Source organism: Neolamprologus multifasciatus, chromosome 13, assembly GCF_963576455.1.
Source record: "Neolamprologus multifasciatus chromosome 13, fNeoMul1.2, whole genome shotgun sequence".
NCBI lineage: Eukaryota > Metazoa > Chordata > Actinopteri > Cichliformes > Cichlidae > Neolamprologus > Neolamprologus multifasciatus.
In genome coordinates, this window is record NC_140451.1 from 5,554,186 (window position 1) to 5,569,678 (window position 15,493).

The following is a 15,493-nucleotide window of genomic DNA, read 5'->3' on the forward strand; positions in this document are numbered from 1 at the left end:
GTTAAGGCTACAAAAGCATACCGGGCTCCTTTTAAAGGTATGTTCAAGCAGTTTGTTGTTAAACTTCCTTGAAGCTCTAAAGAGAATTATGTGCATGAACAATGATCAGGTAAAACATTATAACAACCTGCCTAATATTGTGTCTGTCCCCCTTTTGGCTGCCAAAACAGCCCTGACCCATCACAACATTGACTCCATATCCTGAAGGTGTGCGGTGATATCTAGCACCAAAACGTTAGCAACAGATCCTTTAATCGGGGAATACAATTTCCATAAAAGAGTGCAGCAATGCTTAGGTAGGTGGTACGAGTCACAGTAACATCCACATGGATGACAGGAACCAAGGTTTCCCAGCAAAACAATGCTCAAAATAACACACTGCCTGTGCCGTCTCGCCTTCTTCCAATAATGTATACAGATGCCAGATGTTCCCCAGGTGAGCAACTCACCCGGCCATCCACATGATGTAAAGACAACATGACTCATCAGACCGGGGCACCTTCTTCCATTGCTCCATGGTCCAGTTCTGGTGGTCATGTGCCAGTTGTTGGTGCTTTCTAGAAGTGGACAGCACGGGCAACCTGACTGGTCTTTGTCTATGCAGCCCCATACACAACAAACTAGGATGTTTGAGCTACAGCAGCTCGTCTGTTAGATTGAACCACACGGCCCACCCTCCACTCCCAACATGCATCAGTGAGCCTTGGCCCAGGACCCTGTCGCTGCTTCACCACTGGTTCTTCTTTGAACCACTTTTGATAGATACTGACCACTGCAGATAGATAGATAGATAGATAGATAGATAGATAGATAGATAGATAGATAGATAGATAGATAGATAGATAGATAGATAGATAGATAGATAGATAGATAGATAGATAGATAGATAGATGTAGTTCTAGTGAGTACAAGTATATAATTTAATATCACAATCCATTTTCTACCAAAGTTAAAGTCCTTTTCAAAACTGTGTATGACCCACATCGGCGTCCCAGTCCACCACTTGGGCAACGGTGGTTTGGATGCAGATGGTAATCACCTTGATAATTAACACTCTGCAAGTACCAGTGGGGGGATGAAGAGAAGGAAGGCATTGTTTGAGGAACAACATCAAAGACAAAAGGTAGTCTCGAGCAAATGATAGCTGTGTAATTGCCCTGCAGTACCTGCGAGCTGCATGACCGTACTCTCAGAGCTAGTTAGAAGCCCCAGGTGAGAGAACGGTGAGGCCAAAACTCTTCATCCTTGTAGTCTACTCACATGCACATACATGCACACACATCTGCTCAAATTGGATGGAAAATTTGGGATCAACATCAGAGAGTCTTTTGTTTTTTCAAAAGTATATTGTTTATTGGGGTCAGAATGATTTAGGGGTGGGACTTGGGATAAAAGAAAAGAAAAGCAAAGTGCTGTTTGTTTGTGCATCTACAAAGTGTAGTTAGCATGGAGAATAAATCAATATGTTCTTCTCTGCCAGCAGTGCTCCTTTGTTGTTTATTTTTACTTTTTTTTGTCTCAACGGCAGCTTTATGTCAGACGCTTAGTGAGTCTTGTTAGTGTGAATGGCTCGCAGGCCAGCAGCCACTCTCCTGAGTGTGAGGTGAGCGCGTGAAGCAGCTTCAGGTGTTCACAGAAGCAGTGCAGCAGAAAAGCCTGCAAAAGTTTTTTTTTTAAAGAAATGATGCACATGTGCCAGTTTTATCCTTATGTCTTTCGTCCCCCCCCCCCCCCCCCCCCCAACAAAAACAAAAAAACTGCACACTGCAACACTAACATCCAATGCTTTTTATTGCCACTCACTGGCAATAATAGCAGCTATCAGGCCTCTCTACTATGGAACCAGCTCTCACTTTGGAGACATAGTCATACTCTGTCTCTACTATTAAGATTAAGCTTAAAACATTTCTTTTTGATGAAGCCACATCAGCACTGATATAGGAAGAGAAGAAGTCAATATTGGAAGCAAAGACATTGCCAAGGGTTTTTTAGACTGTTTGTTTTGGGACCGTTCAACAGCTCCCTCTGTATAATCTGTGACTTTGAGCTTCAGTATTGCTATATCATTAAAATGACAACATAACTGTACAGTTGTGTTTTCAACCCAGCTGCAGGAGCGCGACGCAACAGGATAGAAATATTAAGAGGTGCATGACCGGCCAAAGCACCCATGTGACAAGGAGTAAGTAGTGAGCATAAAGTGGCCGTAACCCAACTCTACAAACTTTATGCCTTTGGGCTGTGAGGTGACCAAGCGAGAACCCACACAGGCACAGGGAGAACATGGAAACTCCATGTGTACTCATGCCCAGCTCTCTCTTCTATATTTGCCCTGCTGTCTTATCTTTTCCCCCTGGCAGAGGGCTAACCTTCCCTGAGCCTGGTGCTTCTGTCTGAAATTTTCTGCACACACATACAGTTCATTTTGCATCAATCCAACACAGTCCATTACTGTAAATTACACCACAATACTGCAAACAATCTACTTTAACCTGACTAAAATGTCATGTAAAACCTTTGAATAATAAAATGTTATTATCACTCAGTTTATTATAACAGACATAAAAAAATGAGTTTTTTGTGGTATTTGTTGAGCTTTTGAAATTACCAGCCATGTTGCACCACTTTAAAAATCTAACCCCATTTATGCTTGCTCTACTGCTGTAGCTAGCTGTAGCTAGATGCAAGAGTACTCTGGTGAAGAACTATGACAGAGATGCCAAAGAACAAGAATCAGTGAAAAGGTAGAAGGCCATTATGAATAGCCACAATGGTAGTGCTCAGTGCTAACATACTAGTAACTACTAGAATACTAGAAAACTAGAATTTCTCTCAGATTTCTTGAACAGTCTATGGCTACGTCCACACGTACACGGGTATTTTTGAAAACTGAGATTTTCCATTTTCGTTTTAAAAAATAATCCCGTCCACACTTAAAGGCAGAAATGAAGGAAAACGCTGCTAGGAACATGCCAAAGCAGCAGGTGGCGATATATTCCTAACCGTGTAGAAATGATGGCCAATCAGAGGTCTAGAAGCCTCGGTGGGAAAAAGTAAACAAAGATGGGGCATAGAAGCAGAACCGTCGTATGTGTGGAGGGACAATAACTGTGTGTGTATATGTAAGCATTTAAACACTGCAGAGAGGACAAGTAACAGTAACAGTATTGTAGAAATTAATTTCACCGAAACAATAACGTGGCGCACAGTGTGACGTCAAAAAAGGCGCACACCTTTGACACTGTGTTTTCTGCGTTTTTCTCATCCACATGTAAATACAAAAAGTTTCTAAAAAAAGTTTTAGAAAATATCCACCCTGGCCGGAGTTTTTAGAAATCTCCATTTTCAGTGACCGAAAACGCCGTTTACGTGTGGATGAAAGGTGCAAACACAGAGAAAAATCTGCGTTTTCAAAAATACCCGGGTACGTGTGGACATAGTCTATATCACACACCAAGCCATATTATTTGTATGTTAGTTACACCCCAAAAGACACCAACATCACAAACACAAACAAAGTGGTCCAGTTCAGAGAATGAGCTAATTTGAGTCATCTGAGCTAAAAATGTCTTAAGGTTAAGATTATCACCTGTAATGACTTAGAGACATTCTAGTCCTTGCTTTTTACTTTTATTTAAATTTGACATTTTGTAAACAGCGTTTATCACTTTGCTGATAATAGTTACATATTTGTACATGACGAAGGTTTGTAATGTATAAATGTTTCTTGTAACCAAGTATGTTTAGAGTGTCGTATTGTAACCAGAGATTATAGTGGGCAAAAAGAATCCAGTGTCCTGGCAATTTCATTTAATGAGTAATCGCAGTAAATGAATATTAAAATTCTAATAGCAAGATTAATGAATATTACTATAGAACAAGTTAATTTTTCATGTGCCATAGCCTAGCTTTGCTTCCAATGACACCATGGAGATACCTTCTCAGTAATAAAATAATGACACCACACCTTCAGCACGTGCTTTTTTGTTCTCATCCCTGTGTGTGTTCATGGCGCAGATGTAAAGTTAAGCATCTAGGTAGCTGGGTCATTTTTTTTAACAGCTTTACTGGATAGAAACAGTAAAGATTGTAAGGAAAGTGGAGGTAAAGACATGCAGCAAAGGCCACACTCGAACCTGGGCCGGCCACTTTCAGCCGTGTGGAATATGGTCGCCTGCTCAGCCGACTGAGCTACACCAGCACCCAAAAGGAAGCATTTTTAAGCGACAGATCATTTCAAATGCAACTTTCCAAACCACTGAGCAGTTTGTTTCAAAAATGTGTCTGTAAGGTAAGGAAATAGTTCCTATGTTTCCAGAGGAGAGGGAAAAAAACAACGTTAATGTGTGATATATGGAGAAAGATGGAAGAAAGACAGGGAAAGAGAGGAATATGCCATTATCTTCAAAGTTAAGCATTACTCAGCAAGTGGAATTTTTATAAAGTGAAATTTTTAATTTTACATTTAATGTGCTAATTTATTTTAGATGTATTAGATCAGATTGTTTTTTGCAAATGGTAAATGGACTGGTTCGTATATAGCGCTTTTCTACTCTTCTGAGCACTTAAAGCGCTTTACACAACTTGTGCATTCACCCATTCACACCCGCACATGGATCTAAGTGCTTTCTAAGTAACATTCACACACATTCATACTCCCATGGATGCATCGGAGAGCAATTTGGGGTTAATCTTGCCCAAGGATATTTGGCATGCAGACTAGGGGAAGCCAGGAATCGAACCACCAACCTTCCAATCAGTAGATGACCTGCTCTACCAAATGAGCTACAGCCACCACAAACAACAAAACAACAAACAGATGTAAAACATCTAACAAAACAAACAGGAGTTGATTGTTATTAGCTATTATACCCATGTTACCTTTATGTTATTCAAAGCTCCCGTGAATATACCAGGCAGTACAGCACAGGCTAGTTTGCAAGTTTACAGTAATTCAGTGCTTTGCTGGTTACACCCATAGCCCTGTCCCTAGGTTACATCAAGGGTAACAGGCATCAATTTATACTTAAGGTGATGATGCCGATTTGATTTTATCTCTGAGTTCAACCTTTTATACTAGCTTTATAGTGTCTAGGGGTTGGAAACGTCCTTGTGTAACATCTGCTTATATTGTGTTGGATTCAGCTGGTTAAATCCACAGAGAGCAGGGAGTATAGGAATAGCATCACAGGTCAGCTGATAACAACACACACACACACAAACGCACTTCTGGAACCCACAAAACAAATCATTATGTGACTTATTTCTGAGTAATCCTTTTTACTGCCCCAAATGAGAAATCCCACTTTTCAGCCTTTAGAGTTAACTCTAAGCTGCACTATGAACACCGGCCCACAGGCTTCATCCAGCTCCATGTAAAAAAAAGTTTTTTCAATAACCACAAGTAAAACCATTTCTCTGTGTGTTTAGTGTCATTAGCAATGACATTGATGGCCACTGTAGTAATTACAGCATGTAAACAAATGGTTTGATGCTGTGATCGTGTTAGCTTGCCATTATTAACATTTATTAGCATTTGCATTTGTAATTTAAAATGCAAATGTGTATTTGCATTTGAAATTACCGTTGAAAGAACATTTCAACAGCAGCAGAGTTTATATGTCTGTACTTAATCTGGACAGTGTAATTAAAATGTAAAGGCATATTATCTGCTCACATGTGTTACTCGCCAGGTTATAACACATACACTATATCCTTTTCTTACTGGGTTAAAAGTTGAAGTCTGTTTACATTCTGTAGGCTGCTTTGTTCTAAATCATTTCTGAATCATCCTTTAAGACCCCCATAGGAGCAATTACAACATGAAAGATGACATATTGTTAAAATTACTGAAAGACAAAATTAGCATTGCTGGGTGTTGTTCACTGCTTGATTCATCACTCATAAAATCTCTGAGGACCATTGAAGGATAATGTTAATAAGCTGCTTGAAGACCTATACCAATGTATGAAACAAATTGTGATGTAGTATGGGGTTTATTAGAAAGCATTAAAAAACTAACCCATAGAACATTAAGACTGCTAAATTACTAGACAGTAGCAGGTACCAAAATCATACTTATATTTTAACCACATAAAACTGAATATTTACTACCGCTGTATGACAACAACTACTACACTGATAGTGTGGAATTTGATTTTAAAAGCTGTGTCTATCTAATAATATAGTCGTGCCCTTTGTAAAGCACGATGTCTTCTTAGATTCAAATATAATTAAAAAGATTTGCCCTGACGTACCTTTGAAAGCTGTGGTCTTATATTTAGAAATTCAAAAGAAACTGCAGTGACTGTCTGTCCTAACAAGAAAATATTCAGTCTGTGTTGAAGCTATGTCTGCATTCAAGCAGAGCAACACAATGCCCAGGTCTAGGTCTTTTAACTGTAGCATAACACACTGCAGAGATGTCACTGTGATTTTCTTTTCATGCAAACTTTTAACTCCCATTCAAGACAGAGGGTACAAGAAACATTATGATGAAGTAAAGCACAGAAGAATGAGTAGTGAGACAGAGGGCATGGTCAAGGTATGACTTTAAAACATATCCAGTCAATAAGGTTCAAGGTATGTCCAGGTGGGGCAGAAAGCTACAGGCTCTGCCTCAGCTTTCAGGCCCCACAAATAAGCCCGCAGTCTGAGAACAAAGTGCTCTATTGCAAGTATATGGTACTATGAGGTCTTTAAAATAAGATAGCCCTGATTATTCAAGACCTTGAATGTTATAAAAAGAGTTTTACATTTTAAACTTGATTCTGGATTTAAGGGGATGCCAGTAAAGACAATATAGGAGAATTAGCTCTCTCTTTCTAGTCCCCCTCAGTCCCTGTTGTAGCATTTAGGACAACAAAACAAAAACTTAATAAATACAAATTACAATAGGTGAGCCTAGAAACATCGATGTGTCGTTAAAAAACATTTTATCAAATTTATTCTGTCTGCTTCCACGATTGGTGTGTTTTCTGTTCCGAGATTCTCAGCTGTGTACCTTGGTTTTAAAGATATTTGAGTTACTGCTGCCTCTCTATCAGCTCAAGGGACATTGTACTTTGACCTCTCGCTGGATAATTTTTCTTTTTCAGACCATTCTCTGCGAATTCTAGTGATTGTTCTGTGGAAAATCCCAGAAGAGCTGCAGTTTGTGAAACACTCAAACCAGCCCATCTGGTGCCAACAACCACACCACATTCAAAGTCACTTAAATCATATTTTTTCCCCATTCTGATCCTCTATCTATCTATCTATCTATCTATCTATCTAACTAACTAGCTGGCCAGCTAGCTGGCAAGCTAGCTGGCAAGCTAGCCAGCCAAATGCATTGGGTTGCTGCCATGTGATCAGCTGATTAGATATTTGTTTTAACAAGCAGTTGAATAACATTGTATATTAACATGGATAAACAAATAAAAAAATCAGTATGTGGTCAGTTGAGCCCAGTCAGTGCTGAAAATCTTATATTTGAAATGTTCTGTAGCACATTCAATCTGCTGCTTGATAAGTTTTCTCTGGATAGCACACACCAGGGAGAAAACCCATAAGTGCTTAAGGAGTTGAATTCATAGGGAAGAAGCTGCTGAGTGGACGCAGATTAGCACAAATGAACTGTTATTGCATCACAACACAAATCCAGACGTGCGTCTTCGTTTCACTGGGTGCAGTCTCTTCAGTGCACTTCAATGTTTGCACTAAAGAAAGCAAATTACAGTTTAAACAGCTACACGTCTCCAATTTCCACTTGCTGGGCCACATCAAGAAACGTAAGAACTAAATGATGTTTGGTTTGGAGTTTTACATTTCAATATAGCCTCAGGCCTGGAAGCCATTAAGGCCTAATCTGAATCCTGGTCAGTGCTTGCTCCCTGGAGCAGAAAGTATGGCTTTATTAGCATCAAATCATACACAGCACTGACAATGCACACACACACACACACACGCAGCCCACGCCCAATAACAGCGAAACAGCATCTCATTACTGGCCATTAGATTTGTATTACTTTCATTTGAACCAGCAATACATCTCATATTCATAAAGGGAACAAAGTCGCAACATGAAATAGTGACACAGCTGCATGACGGGAGCTGAGAGTCAAGGCCAGAAACAAATGACTCATAAAATGAAACAGTTTGAAAATGTCATTTATGATCCAGGGAAAGGATGTCCATAATTACCGACAAAATGTAACGCCCACTAATGTCCCGACAGGTATGGCTACTGTAGGTAATTAAGCACATAAACATACATCTGTGAATTTGGTTTCAGATTGTAGCCAAAATGGAAATTTATGTGTGACTGAGAGAGGGAATCGAAAGGAGGGCAAAGAGAGTCAAACCTCCTCCGTCTCTCTGGCACCGCGTCCATACTGAGTATCTCTTACTGATGGACACAGCACATTAACTGGCTCATTATCAGCCTCCCACCATATGGACTCAGGCCGGGGTGGGTCAGAGCTGCGGCCACCCCGATCCGCGCTCCCCTTCCTAATTAGGACAATTATGCCATCTCCATCACGAGGGCCAGTTACACAAAATGGTGTCGCGCCCTCGCCGAGATTGGTGTCACTTAGCCCGGACTACGAGAGGCGGCGAGAGGAAATCGCAGTGTCGTTCAGCCGGTGCCGTTGAGCCCACAGAACAATTACCCTGGGTGAGGAGGTTGCAGACTAAGGGAGGAAAGAGAGAGAAGAGACCAAGGGAGGTAGAGGGCAAGTGAAAAGAGGGAAGCCAACAGAGAGGAAATGGCAGAGAGATGGAGGAGGGTGAAGGTTAAAACCTGGTTACAGTATCAATGAAGTTAACACTGGTGACTTCTGGATCGATCGGGCGTGAGGCTGTGTACCTACTGTACCCTACTGGAGAAGGACGAAGACTTCACTCATTTCAGTCGTTTAACCTCTGCTGGTCCCACTCAAGTTAACAGCTTCTTCCAGCAGAGGGCTTCTTAAAGGAATATTGTTGGAAAATGTTTTAACAGCTCAAACGGTCATGATTTCTTAATGCATCACTCTGCTTAGAATCTCATGTTTTGGTGCAGATTGCCAAAATACACGGTGTGATTAATTTTGAGGACTTGGTTCCAGGACAGCATTGCAGTGTGGAGGTGGCTCCCCTGATCTTCTGGCCTGCGCTGTGGCTTTTAATAGGTTTGCTTGAGTTGTGAGGAAGAGATGACATTCAGCGACCTTTCAATACTGACTTTCAAAATCTATACTGATTTTGAAAGTCGGTATCTTTATGAATAAGCACACGCACGATAATACATCCACCAAGTCACCAGTGATCCGTACACAGAAAAACACAGAAAAGAAACGTTTTATAATAAAGGCCCCATGATCTCTATTCCTTAGTAGTTATTCTGTCAGGCTTCCTGGGTCATCGACCCAGTGCTTTCAGTTTTGTTCATGTTCAGTTTATTTTGCCACTGCCTGTTTCACTTCCTGTTTGTTCCCTGTGTCAGCTTGTGTCATTAGTCAGATTATGTTCAGCCCTGTACTCACCTGTTTCCAATCATTGTCATCATTCAACCTGTGTATTTAAGTTCCTGGGTTTCATCAGTTCTTTGTCGTGTCATTGATGTTATGTTGTCGTTTCCGCCTGCGTTCAGCCAGCCAGCCAGCCAGCCAGTCAGTCAGTCCGTCCGTCCTTCATTCATTCATTCAGTCAGTCGTCCAGCCAGCCAGCCAGCCAGCCATTCAGTCCGTCCGTCCGTCCTTCATTCATTCATTCATTCATTCATTCATTCATTCAGTCAGTCGTCCAGCCAGCCAGCCATTTCCTACCTCTGTTCTGTTTGTTCACTGAATCGGCAATAAACACCAACCTTCACCTAACTATCCACGAGTCCTGCGTTTGGGTCACTTCCTCGCCTCCACTCAGCAACCCCTGACATATTCTTATTATCCTAGTATTCTTCTATAACATGGGTGTCAAACATAAGGCCCAAGGGCCAGTTTCAGCTCAGCAAAGACTCCAATCTGCCTCACTGGATGGCTTTGGAAAATTTGAAGGAGGGCATAAATCTTGGACTTTTAACTGCGTTTCTGACTTTTTATAGGTTTTTGTGCTGCTAACGACCTCCCGATACCCATTCATCGTACACCAAAGTAATTTAGCAATACATAACTAAATGACAGAGAATTAAAATGTTTTTTTTCAGACTCGCATATACTTAGAGCAGCCATTCACACCAACCGTGTAACAGGATGAATTTCATGCTTTTATTTTGTTGGATCGAGCTCGATTTTTCAGATTTTTTTTCACATGCGACTAAACGGATCTGACAAAAAAATGTGCACATAGCTTAAAATGTGCACCGTAATGATTATACAATGATATGTAAATAGTAAAATGATGCTATTTTACCAAAGACACACAGCTACACACTGCTCCAGGTCAAATGGCTCTCTGAAACTATTTCTCTCCTCGTCAAAGGTCCCAACTGTATCACCAAGAGCTCAAACTGCCCCACTTACATTCTGAAATATGTGATACAGCTGTAATTGTCCCCTCTGCTGGAGAATTGGATAAACTCAGAGTCTCAGCGTCTTCCTTTTCTTATTTAAAAATATCAAGACAAGCTCATCATCGCTTGATGTCGACTCCATTTTTTCAGTGTGGCTGTGTGGCCCACATTGTAAAATAACTTTGATATCAACGTTCTTTGGTCCACGTTAAGTGTTTCGTTTACAGACAGGAAATATATAAAATAGGATCAAAAGGGACAGAGGTCCTTAAGGACAACTTGCATGGCCATTTTATTTAAAAAATCTAATAATATACTAAAGCGATGATTCTCACATTTGTAAAATGCCGTTTAGTCAGGGCTACAGGTATGCAATTAAAAGCATTCCTTATCCCATTTGATATAAGCTCAGTAATAGCAGCTATTCAGACACATCGTGAGCTCTGTAGTGCAATAATTAGACTATATTCATTATAAGTGTTGTTCCATTGATCTTCAGACAAACAGCACGCATGACTTAGAGCTGATCTCCAATCCAAAGCAGACCCAGTTTCTCCTCCTTTTTCCTACGACTACCTGATGTTCAACCAGTGATGTTTTATTTTCTTCCTTTCATAGCGGAATCCTTGAGAGTTAAATTAGGCCCTAAGGGTGCCGGTAGATCGATAGGCTCACTGCAGGTGCACGCCGACAGGAACAACAAGAGTAGGCATTTTGCTTCTCCTTTCATTGGAATAAAACACGCTTGATTGAGAGCGATGAGTGGAGAGAAATGTGTGAGTTTGTGTCCACCACAACCATCACCCTTGGTTTCCAGCGTTTTGTTCCTGCAGACTGTGTTCATTAGCCAGCCGTGGTATTGACCGTGTTGTACAGCAAAACGGAGATCAAGCTCGGTTACAACAGGGACGCTTGAATTCCCGAAAACAAACTGCTATTGATCTGTGTAAATAAGTTGAATAAGCAGTATATAAGAGGCTGGTTTGAAGGCCCAATCCCGTGTCAGAATGCACCACCACCTCTTCTTCCATTTTACTGCGTGTTGCTGCTCACACCGGCTGCCCTTATTGACTATTTGAAGTATTTATGCAGAAGTGGAGTCCACTTTAAGTGTAAAAAGGGTGTGCCAAGCTGTGTGTGTGTGAAGCTGGAATTTATAGATGACACTTTGAGCACCTGCCCGACTGGAACCTGCTATATTTTTACAAGGCTGATACACTGGAGGCTCTTTTTTAAAGCAAAAGTTACCTATAAGATCAATAACAACACAACGCAGCCGCACTTAGAAATGTACTCTTGGTCCTCTTCAATAGCATTTTTTATACAACAGGAGATACTTAGGCCGAGACTAATTAATTTGTTATATAGCGTTCATCTGCTTGGCAAAGCAGGGTGACCCACAGCTATTCAATGGCATAATTAGACCTTTAAGTTAATGAAAAAGAGTCATTCCTCAATACACTAATGAAATATTTTACATTCTCTTTTCATACAGCGGACTTGTATCCTACTTCAAGGGAAGGACATCATCTGGTTTAAATGGCATTGATTTTATTTAGAGAAAAAATGACACTGATCAATAAAAGTACATTCACTGTAGCTTTACTGTAGGCTAACTCATATTAAATTGGGATCAAGGCAGATAATCATTCATATTTATTTAATATCAAATTTAATGCTGTTTAACAAGTTCATGAGATCACCTGTCATAGAAACAAGAAAATAAATGAACTAGAATCTAGCTTATAGAACTCTGTCACATGTAGAAAAATATTTATTAGCAAACCAAATTCATTAAAACATCTAATACCAAAACTTGAGTTGGACACTGGACCATAATTAATCTAGCATAACAAATTACAACTTTATATTGCTATGTAAATTATTTGTTATGATTAAAAAAGTTTTAACTTCATTTTTGTTCAACCCTGCTATGGGGGGGGGGGGGGGGGGGGGGGCACAAGTCAAAATGTCCTCGAATAAATGGGGAGGACATTTTGGCCAAATCAAGGATACAAATGTGTATCATAAAGAATGAGATTTCTATACCGGATCGACCAGTGCCCAGTTTCTGGTGGTGCTGGCCAATAGGGTGCTAGTGGAAACTGTGCTACTGTTGGCTGATTACAAAGGGAAAGGAAAGGAAAGAGGGAAGGCATGTTAGGAAACAGCAAGAGAGAAAGAAAAGTGGAGAGTAAGGACTAAATATAGGGGCTATGAAAGGAAGAGTGACTGAAATGATGAAGAGAAGATACGTACATGTATTGTGTGTGCAGGAGGACAGATGGAGAGGAAGCAAGTCCCCGGGCACTGGAGGTAGATTCAAACTGTTCTCGTATAGATAGGAAGAGAAGTGGAGTAGAGGTAATCTTGAAGAAGAGTATGTGAACAGTGGAGGAAGAGTGTCAGACAGGATACTGAGTTTGAAGCTGGAAATCAAAAGGGTGATGATGAATGTTGTCAGTGCATATGCTCCACATGTTGGATGCCAGTTAGAAGAGAAAGAGGAAATAAGTTGGATGAAGTGGTAGAGAGTGTCCTAAAGAGGAGAGACTAGTGTTTAAAGCAGACTTAACGGACATTAAGGTGAAGGAAACATGGGAAGTGTTGGGTAGGTATGATGTTAAGGAGCGAGCACAAATGGTCCTTAGTTTTGCGAAAAGGATGGAAATAGCTGTGGTCAAGAAGAGGGAGGACATAGTGTAAGAGTGGACAAAGGTTCACATATGTGGATGACATCTTCTGCAGAAGATGCAGTGTGAAAGAGATAGGAGACTGTAATGTGGCGGCAGGGGAGAATGTAGTTCGGAAGCATCGTATAGCAGTGTGTGCTTTGGAAACAATTCAATTTTCAATTCAATTTTATTTATATAGCGCCAAATCACAACAAATGTCACCTCAAGGCGCTTCATAGATACAGAGAAAAGCCCAACAATCATATGACCCCCTATGAGCAAGCACTTTGGCGACAGTGGGAAGGAAAAACTCCCTTTTAACAGGAAGAAACCTCCGGCAGAACCAGGCTCAGGGAGGGGCGGCCATCTGCTGCGACCGGTTGGGGTGAGAGAAGGAAGACAGGATAAAAGACATGCTGTGGAAGAGAGACAGAGATTAATAACAGATACGATTCAATACAGAGAGGTCTGTTAATACATAGTGAGTGAGAAAGGTGACTGGAAAGGAAAAACTCAATGCATCATGGGAATCCCCCGGCAGCCTACATCTATTGCAGCATAACTAAGGGAGGATTCAGGGTGACCTGGTCCAGCCCTAACTATATGCTTTAGCAAAAAGGAAGGTTTTAAGCCTAATCTTAAAAGTAGAGATAGTGTCTGTCTCCTGAATCCAAACTGGAAGCTGGTTCCACAGAAGAGGGGCCTGAAAACTGAAGGCTCTCCCTCCCATTCTACTTTTAAATACTCTAGGAACAACAAGTAGCCCTGCAGAGCGAGAGCGAAGTGCTCTAATAGGGTAATATGGTACTACAAGGTCATTAAGATAAGATGGGGCCTGATTATTTAAGACCTTGTATGTGAGGAGCAGGATTTTGAATTCAATTCTGGATTTAACAGGAAGCCAATGAAGGGAAGCCAAAACAGGAGAAATATGCTCTCTCTTTCTAGTCCCTGTCAGTACTCTTGCTGCAGCATTTTGGATTAACTGAAGGCTTTTCAGTGAGTTTTTTGGACATCCTGATAATAATGAATTGCAGTAGTCCAGCCTGGAAGTAATAAATGCATGAACTAGTTTTTCAGCGTCACTCTGAGACAGGATATTTCTAATTTTAGAGATGTTGCGCAAATGGAAGAACGCAGTCTTACATATTTGTTTAATATGTGCGTTGAAGGACATATCCTGGTCAAAAATGACTCCAAGGTTCCTCACAGTGTTACTGGAAACCAAGAAAGGAAAGCAAGTGAAGGAAGGCCCAAGGATTAAAATGGTTAAAGTTGTAGCGGGAAGACTCAATTCACTGCACAGAGGGAAAGTAAAGCTGCCATGCTAAGGGAAACTACAAAGATTGTGTTTGGTTTATCATTTGATCAGAGGAAGAAGGACAAGGAGACTTGGTGGTGGAATAAGGAAGTGCAAAGTAGGTTAGTAAATAAAAAACTGGATAGTCAGGGAGATGAAGAAAGTAGACAGGAGTACTGGGAAGTTAGACGTGCAGTAAAGCGAAAAGTAGCAAAGGCAAAGAAGGAGCTTACACTGAGTTGTAATTGAGGCTGGACACTAAGGGAAGAGATGAAAACTGTAGGGATATGGAGACGAGGAGTCGGGTTGGAACTTTTCTCAGATTTGCATCGAGGAGAAAGATATGGCGGGAGGAAAAACTTAAGTGGATGTCTGAGGAATGGAGAAGTATACTGGTACCAGTTATCAAGAATAAGAATGTAAAGACCTGTAAAAAATACAAACGGATAAGTTGATGAGCCATAAGCAAGCCCAGAGAGGAACTGTGGTACTGCATGAGGAAGTCAGGAGGGGCAAGTATATGAGAGTGGTGAGGGAGGACAGGACAGTGGGGCAGTGGTGAGGTGTGCAGAAAGAGTGACAGATGGGTTCAAGATGGATGGATTACATCAGGATCCTGTTCTGAACCTCTTGGTTGAATGACTGATGGACAGGTTTACAGATGAGGTCAGGCGAGACTCTTCATTGATTACGATGTTTATAGAAAAAATTGTGATCTGTGGTGAGAGTAAGGAGCAGGTAAAAAAAAGAGCCACCTGGAGGTATGTACTGGAGAGAAGAGGAATGAAAGTCACTAGAAGTGAGACTGAATACATGAGTGTGAATGAAAGAAAGAGACAGCTAGATAGATGAAAATGCAAGGAGTAAAGTTAGTGAAGGTAGATGAGCTCAGTTGAGTACCTGGCGAATGTCAGGAGTGATTTGTGACAGAAGGACGGCAGCCAAAATGAAAGGGAACATTTACAAAATTATAGTGAGACCTGCTGTGATATATGGTTTGGAGGTGGTGGCACTGACAAAAAGAGAAGGAGGCCAAGCTGGAGA